Source organism: Lotus japonicus, chromosome 3 (assembly GCF_012489685.1).
Source record: "Lotus japonicus ecotype B-129 chromosome 3, LjGifu_v1.2".
Lineage (NCBI taxonomy): Eukaryota > Viridiplantae > Streptophyta > Magnoliopsida > Fabales > Fabaceae > Lotus > Lotus japonicus.
Genome location: NC_080043.1, coordinates 11,156,579 through 11,164,501, shown reverse-complemented (window position 1 = coordinate 11,164,501; position 7,923 = coordinate 11,156,579). Strand labels below are relative to the sequence as shown.

Sequence of the window (7,923 nt, the reverse complement as noted above, 5' to 3'; positions counted from 1 at the left end):
TAAATATGTTTAAATTACATGGTAAAAAACTCTCACGAAGTAAAATATTTTACATGGAAATAATTTACTGTTAGAAATTATTTATAACTAAATTTTAATTTCATTTCAATATCTTTTTCATTATTTTTAAATAATTTTAGACGTAAATCTTACTTGAAAATACTAGAACAATAAATTTTAATGAAATTTCACTAATTTAAAATATAATTTCATATTGGAAGTATATTGCATAACAATATAGTTTTCTTTTTTATTTTTGTACAAATTATAGGATAAAAATATCCCACGAGAGAAACATTGTACATGAAAATCTATTTCTGTTAAAACAAATAAAAATTATTTTTTCATAAATATACAATAATGAAAATGTAATACTAAAATTATGTCATACGAGGATTAGGAAAAAAATCAACGTGAGTGTACATATATATGAATAGAAGAAGTGTATGCAACCTGGAGGGTAGTTTTGTAATTCACTTTATTATTACACATTGTTGTATTTTTTGCATGGTTATTACTGTAATTATGTTGCTTATTGAATCCAAAATCAATCGTTGTTGTTCGTTGGCTTTGATCTTGGCATCCTATTCCAACTTGGCCACATGTTTTGAGCATTCTTCAAATTATTATCTCTACAGTAAACCCAAGAAATGGTAGGTCATTATGAATCGCATGTGAACAACATTAGTTATATTCGATACAGTTCAAAATAATTAATTAATCTTTCTTCTCGACTGCAGTACTACGAATCGCATATGCTGATTTAAAAAAAAATTATGTAACATTGAAATTTAGAAGTTGCTCGAAAAATATGCTAGGTCATTAAATGATTACTCATCTTTGTCAACTCCAGAATATGATGAAGTCCCGCAATTTCATAATATATTTATTGTCGATGAAATAAACTATGACAAAGATGCATTAAAGGTACAATATGAAGAGTTGGTTAGTATGCTTACACCGGAACAAAAGACTGCATATGAAAGGGTTGTCATATTTGTGTTGACAAACTCATGAGGCTTCTACTTTTTATATGGCTATGGTGGAACCGAAAAAACTTTTGTCTGGAACATTTTATCCGCGTCACTTAGATCCAGAGTACTAATTGTGCTTAATGTTGCTTCGAGTGACATAGCATCATTATGAAGGCAAAACAACTTATTCTAAATTTTGTATTCAATTAGATGCTATAAAGACTTCAACATGTAATATAAAGCGGAGAAGTCTACGAGAAAAGCTTCTTCTTGAAAAAAAATCTTATTATATGGGATGAAGCTTCAATGTTGAAAAAATATTATTTTTTGAAGCTCGAGATGTTACAGCCCGAGATTTCATGAGGTTGAAAAATGAAGAAAACATACATAAACCTTTTGGATGAAAAGTAGTAATACTTGAAGGTGATTTTAGACAAATACCTGTAATTACTAGAGGATGCAGACAAGAAATCGTGGAAGCTACTGTAAATTATTCCTTATTATGGAAGCATTGCAAAGTTATAAAATTGTCTAAGAAAATGCGGCTTACCGCAGCTGAGACGACTGATGAAGCAAAAGAAATCAAAGAGTCTGGAGATTGAATTCTTAAAATTGGAAATGACGATCATCCTGATTCCGGAGCAGGAGAGTATGTTGTTCAAATCCCGCCAGATCTGCTCATCCCAATTAGTCTTGACTCATTAATGAAAATGATTAAATATACATATCTTGACCCTCCTCACAAAATGAAAGACCCACAATTCATTCAAGATAGAGCAATATTGGCCCCTACACTGGAGACTGTTGAAATGATAAACACTTACATGCTTGGCATGATAGCTGCACCAAAACTTGAATATCTGAACTCCGACTCTACCTTGCGATCTGATGAAGATTCTGAAATCCGAGGTGAGTGGTTTACCACATAATATTTGAACAAAACTAAAAGTTCAGGAATGCCTAACCACAAACTATTATTGAAAGTTGGTACTTCAATCATGCTTTTGAGAAATATAGGTCAAGCAACAGGTTTATGCAATGGAACCAGGTTAATTGTAGATGAACTTGGTGAACGTGTAATGACAAAATGCACATTTTATGAATGAACTTGGTTCCTTCTGATTCTAAATTTCCAATTAAATTCAGAAGAAGACAGTTTCCAATTGCAGTATGATTTGCTATGACCATAAACAAAAGCCAAGGACAAACACTATATTAGGTTGGGCTCTTCCTTCCGAGGCCCGTCTTCACACATGGTCAGTTATATGTAGCCCTCTCTAGAATACGCTCAAGAAAGGGTCTTAAACTTTGTATACTTGATGAGGCGGACAAACAACAGACCAGTACTGTAAATGTAATGTTTAAGAAAGTATTTGGAAATGTTTGATGTATAAAACACAATTTCATTTATTTATTTCATTTTTCTCTTTATATAATATTACACAGTTGAATTATATACGATTAACTTATTTATAATTAAAAAATTACAACAGAAAATTCCGTGCAGCGCACGGGTTATCACACTAGTAATTATAAGACTTTTTAGGGTTATTTTAATTTGAAGTTAAATATTGGAGGGAAAATAATTAGGGAACTTATTTTATTTTCCAAATGATAAGATTTACATATAATAAAAGTTGATATCAAACTTAATAAGCAAATATATTTAGACAAAATAACAATTCAATGCATGAAATTATCAAAAATACAAATACATTACTCAAAGACAAACATAAATGAAGTGAACACAGCTAGTGTCATGCTCAATATGAGTCTATGCTCATGCCAACAACCCGGTAGTTTGTGTTAGAAAACTGGTTGTGATAATCCTGGATAAAGTCAAGAATCGTGAGCGTCCACTTTCCGAACAAATTATTTCGACCCTATAATTGCTTGGGTTCACGAAATCTTTGTTGGGATAATACTTGACAATCAATCTGTTTCTTGGCACAAGAGAACAGATAAAGAAAGTAGAGAGTTTTGTTATTCGAATTTCTGTTTCTATTTTCCTGTACATTTTCCTTAGGCTGCAAGCAACCTTATATAGAAGGTTGTGTTTGCACGAATGATCACGATTGTTCCAAAAATTCACAATTTCAAACTAGGGTCACCAACGTTCAGAAAAAATTTCGAACGGGGCGCTGCCAGGGGCTCCGCCCCTTGGACCCCGGTTCGTATTCGCGGTCAATTATGCGTTTGCTCACCGAGCGTGCACTCCGCACTAACCTGACTCGATTCCGAGCCTAACGCGTAATTACATCAGCCTATAGTAGATCACATTACTACTAAAATAAATTGATGATTCTAAAATCACCATCAGTTTGAAGTTGTTTTCTCACCATTCTACCATTTTATTTATCAAGAAAAAAAAAAGAAACAACAGACATAAATGAAAGATTACAAGCGAAATCAATCAATTGCATACGAATAAAATACAATTTATTTTGACACGCAAAAACAAACTCAGATAGCATTGTGGCGAAGAGTCTCCTTTATGAACTTATGGAAATCATTGTAAGATGATCCTCGTAAACCAGTAGCTTCTATTGCTTTTTTCTTCCACTCCAAACCCTTTTTCCTCATTTCTTCTCCCTTTTCTCCTTTCATCATTTCATTCACAAGGGTTGTTATCTCCTCTCGCTTCACATCATGGTTAACTTCCATCCCTATTCCCCATGTTGTGCAAGCATACCTTGAATTTGTTTGTTGCTCAGAAAAGAAAGGCCAGCAAATCAAAGGCAAACCCGAAGATATGCCTTCTAATGAAGAATTCCAACCACAATGAGTGAGGAAGGCCCCAATTGATGAATGAGTAAGTACTTCTTCTTGAAAGCACCAACTTGCAATATATCCTCTGTCCTAGATATCATCTAAGAACTCTTGTGGCACATTTATAGAGTCCTGACCCAACACAACATCTGGTCTAATTATCCATAAAAATGGGACTTTGCTATTTGCTATTCCCCAAGCAAATTCTTTCAAGTGATGCTCAGTCATAAGAGTTGTGCATCCATAGTTAACATATAACACTGAAGAAGGTTCCCATTTATCAAGCCATTTCATGCATTCAGAATCATTTTTCCATAAACTTGACCCACCTGCCTTAAAACCGTCGTCCTTTTGAGGAAAATTTCTACCAAGCAGTTGAAGTGGGCCAATGTTATATATGTTTGGGTTTGCAGACCTAAGCTCATCAAGGGCTTCACTTTCCAATTCTTCAAATGTGTTAATGATGATTGTAGAAGATCTCAAACAGTATCGTGCCTCAGAACCCAAGAAATCATACATGATATCCTTTAGATCGGTGACTCTAATGAAACTTGGAATGTCTTTAAGTCGCATATTTTTCATGCCAGAGATCCAACCTAAAGTTGTATCCAAGGTACCATCGCTCAGGAAATTTTCATCTGAAATTTGACAAATGCATCCGAAATAGAGCAATATCAATATATAAATCATTCTTGAATCAATAATTTATTCGTACTATTTTCATATTAAAAGATTATTGTCAAGAAAGGAGATTAAGAATGTTAATGGGTCTTGGGCGGTTGGGCCTATTGGGTGTCCACAGAAATTAAAATACTTATCATGGATAATGTAAAAATCTGTTAAATAGGCATGTGGTTTGTACATGAGTAAATGCTACATAAATTAAAGCAGTGACCAGCGCACATGCAATATCAATTATTTTTACTGAGGAACCAAGTGTATTTTTAATGTGTTGCTCCTATTTCCGCACTGTTGATTTTCTTTTAATCCAATAGTCATTATTTACTACTAGAATTTATTTTGTCACGTGCATCTTTCTCCTTAGTTTTGATGTTCTGTGAAACTTGTCCCTATTCTTATGTGGGCAGTCCCTAGACGCCAAGATGACATGGGTTCGGTGGCAGACTGTCCAAAATGAATGAACCCGTGGTTGAGCAACACTTAAATTCTAATTCATGAAAAAAATTCGGGAAGCAGTCACACGAGATTGGGTAGATTTTCAAGTTACTACCTACCTAAGTTGGTATGAGAAAGGATGTGACTAATTTTTAAAACCGCGAATATGAGAATGAGTACTAGCACCCCAACGTGCTACCATTCTTTTATTCATTTTAGCATTCCAAAAAAAAAACCAAATAATCAGAGGAAGAAATCGCACCTTTGAACGGAATAATGCCTCTTTTGGCAAGTTCTTCGAATTGCAGATATCCGACGAAGCCACAAGCCGATGCTGTCCAAAACTGAATCTCATGAATACCAAGATCTTTGGCCACACTTGAAGCAAATCCCATAACACCATTGGTAACTACGCAACTCACAGGAGGCCCTTCAGGAGAAGAGTTGAGTTTGTTGACCAACTCTTTGAAAGGTTCATAACAAGTCTTCCTAGTTGAATCACACAGTGATGGAATGTGTTGACTGTTGAGTAGCGTCCTTATCTGAAGGTGGCAAACCGTCGGGTATGGTTTCGAAGCGAAAATTCTGGCCCAACAGACCTGGTCAAACGTTTGTGGTTAAACTCAGTGTTCACAAATGTTATGTGGAAACCCATGCAACGGAGGAGTTTGGCTAGTTGCATAAACGGGTTCACATGGCCCTGGGCTGGAAATGGTACACACACAGCATGAGGCTTTGGGGACACCATTTTTCTGAAGGATGGTTGTGAAGGATGTAATGAGTTATGTGTTGTGGAGTGGTTGGGGACTTGGCTTTCCTTCTCTTATCTTTTATAGTGTTAAGCCTGTCCTTTCTCACCACATGGGATATAAAAAATATTATTCAATTTTAAGGGATTTCAAAATAAAAAATTATAGAGGAAGGTAACCGTTTTTAATTATTTTAAGTGTAAAATACACTCACCCCCCTCAAGGTTTGCAAGAATGACACTCCACTCCATTGTTTTTTAAAATCTACACTCCACCCCATTTTTTATAAAGGCAAAATTTAGTGACGAAAACAAATTCCTCACTAATAAAAAATAATTACTAATTAGTTAAAATTTAAATAAATTAAATGCATATACACTATCATACATCAATTTATGAAAATAATTTTACTGAATTAAATTTTAAAAAATCATCCACTCTGTCTGTTAAGTCCACGTCTCATCTATCTCCAAATCATATTTCTCACCACAAATGGTCACCACCAAACCTTTGCTCCATTTAACACGACGGCAACCATCCCAGAATGTGAAACCCCATGACACCACCATGCCTCAAAGTTTTGTTGCGACCTGAACCCCAGAACGTGAATCGCACATCCCCAAAGCCACTTGTTCAACTACTTGTTGTGAACTTCACCCCTTTAAGTTGTGAGCGAACGCTTTGTTGGTTTAAGATATTGTTGGATTTTGTTAAAAACGGTGCTCCACCGCATCGTTGGGTTCTATTAACCTCCGATCCACTTCATATTTCTTAATTTTGTTTCTCTATTTTCTTCACCCATTTGTGTTGCTTTTTGGGTCTACAATCCAATTTTAAAAATTGGAGGTATAAATATATTATTTTGATTAAAATTGAATTATTACCAAATATGAAAACACAAGCATGTTTCACTATGTTCGAGATATGGTTTGTCAACCAGTTATGTGTGCTATTGCAGAATTTGCATTGTGAATTTACGGAGGAAGAACGCGATTGAGAGAATGAGGAGGACTGTGATGTTTTCATTTTTATATTTATTGGATTATATTGAAAATATTTTTTAAAATTATTGATTAACAATTTAAATAATAACTAATTATTAATTAAGAATATTTTTCGTCACTAAATTTGCCTCTATATAAAATGGGGTGGGGTGTAGATTTTAGATAAGAATGAGGTGAAGTGTTATTCTAACAAAACTTGAGGGGGGTGAGTGTACTTTACTCTTATTTTAATTTACCTTCGAAGCCTTCCACCACTATACTATTATGTTGATAACTCATTTTTTATAGACTCAATTTTTACTTATTTTTTATTTTTAGGCTTAATAGCTCTTTTGCTCCCTCACTTATCACGATTTTACACTATTAGTTCCTCAAAAAAAAAATTAGCAAAGTTAGTCCCTTACATTTACACATTTTTACCTTTTTAGTCCCAATTACGAATTATTTTTGCAAAAAATTAACCAATGTAAAGGACCAAAAGTGCTAATTTTTTTATTGGAGACTTTTCACAAAATGTGTTGGTTACAGTTAAAACCGCCACTAAATATTATAAAATGAATGGAAAACCGCCACTAAATATTATAAAATGAATGGAGAGATTAAAAGCAATAAATCGTTGTTTTAGTATTTTTTTGGTACATCTGTAAGATAAATTGCACCTCCAGGAATCGATCCCTGTACCCCCTACCCAACTCATATGTCTCCAGCTCCTACCACTTGAGTTATCATACGGAGACACTTGTTGTTTTATTATGATTGCAATCAAAACAAAATTATAGGAGACTAAAATCAATAATTCACTTGAGAGAAAACACATATTTATCTCAAAAGAAATTGAAAACGGGGAGATCATGACATTTGAAAGATAAATCATTATTTTAGGAATTGATTTTTAAACTTTCCTTCCACAACTCATATATTTAAAACTTTTCATTTAAGATTCCATAAAAATAAAAGCAACAAGGTACTAAAATATAACAATGACAGATAAAATTCTGGTTCCTAAGATTATGTTTTTTTTTTTGAAAGAAAGATTATGTTTAGAATTTGAGGAGAATATATATAAAAATTGATATTGCCTTATTATAGTCTAACGATAAGGTGTAACAGTTGCGAAATGATTTTAGTTTGAAATTGATATCTTCCACTGATTGCATCCCTGATTTTTCTCTAATATAATATCTCAATATTTTGACTTATTCTTTTTTAAATAATTTGATTGGAAGTAATATCCCGCTGATTGCATATATCTCTTTTTTTTTTTTCGCTAATCTATAATGTTACAAGGATAATGGCTTATCTAAAAAACAT

General features: G+C 33.5%; 1 pseudogene; it reads right to left on the bottom strand.

The window, feature by feature from the left end:
- Window positions 1-3,371: 3,371 nt before the first annotated feature.
- On the bottom strand, window positions 3,372-5,657 carry LOC130749560 (linamarin synthase 1-like; annotated as a pseudogene).
- Window positions 5,658-7,923: the final 2,266 nt, after the last annotated feature.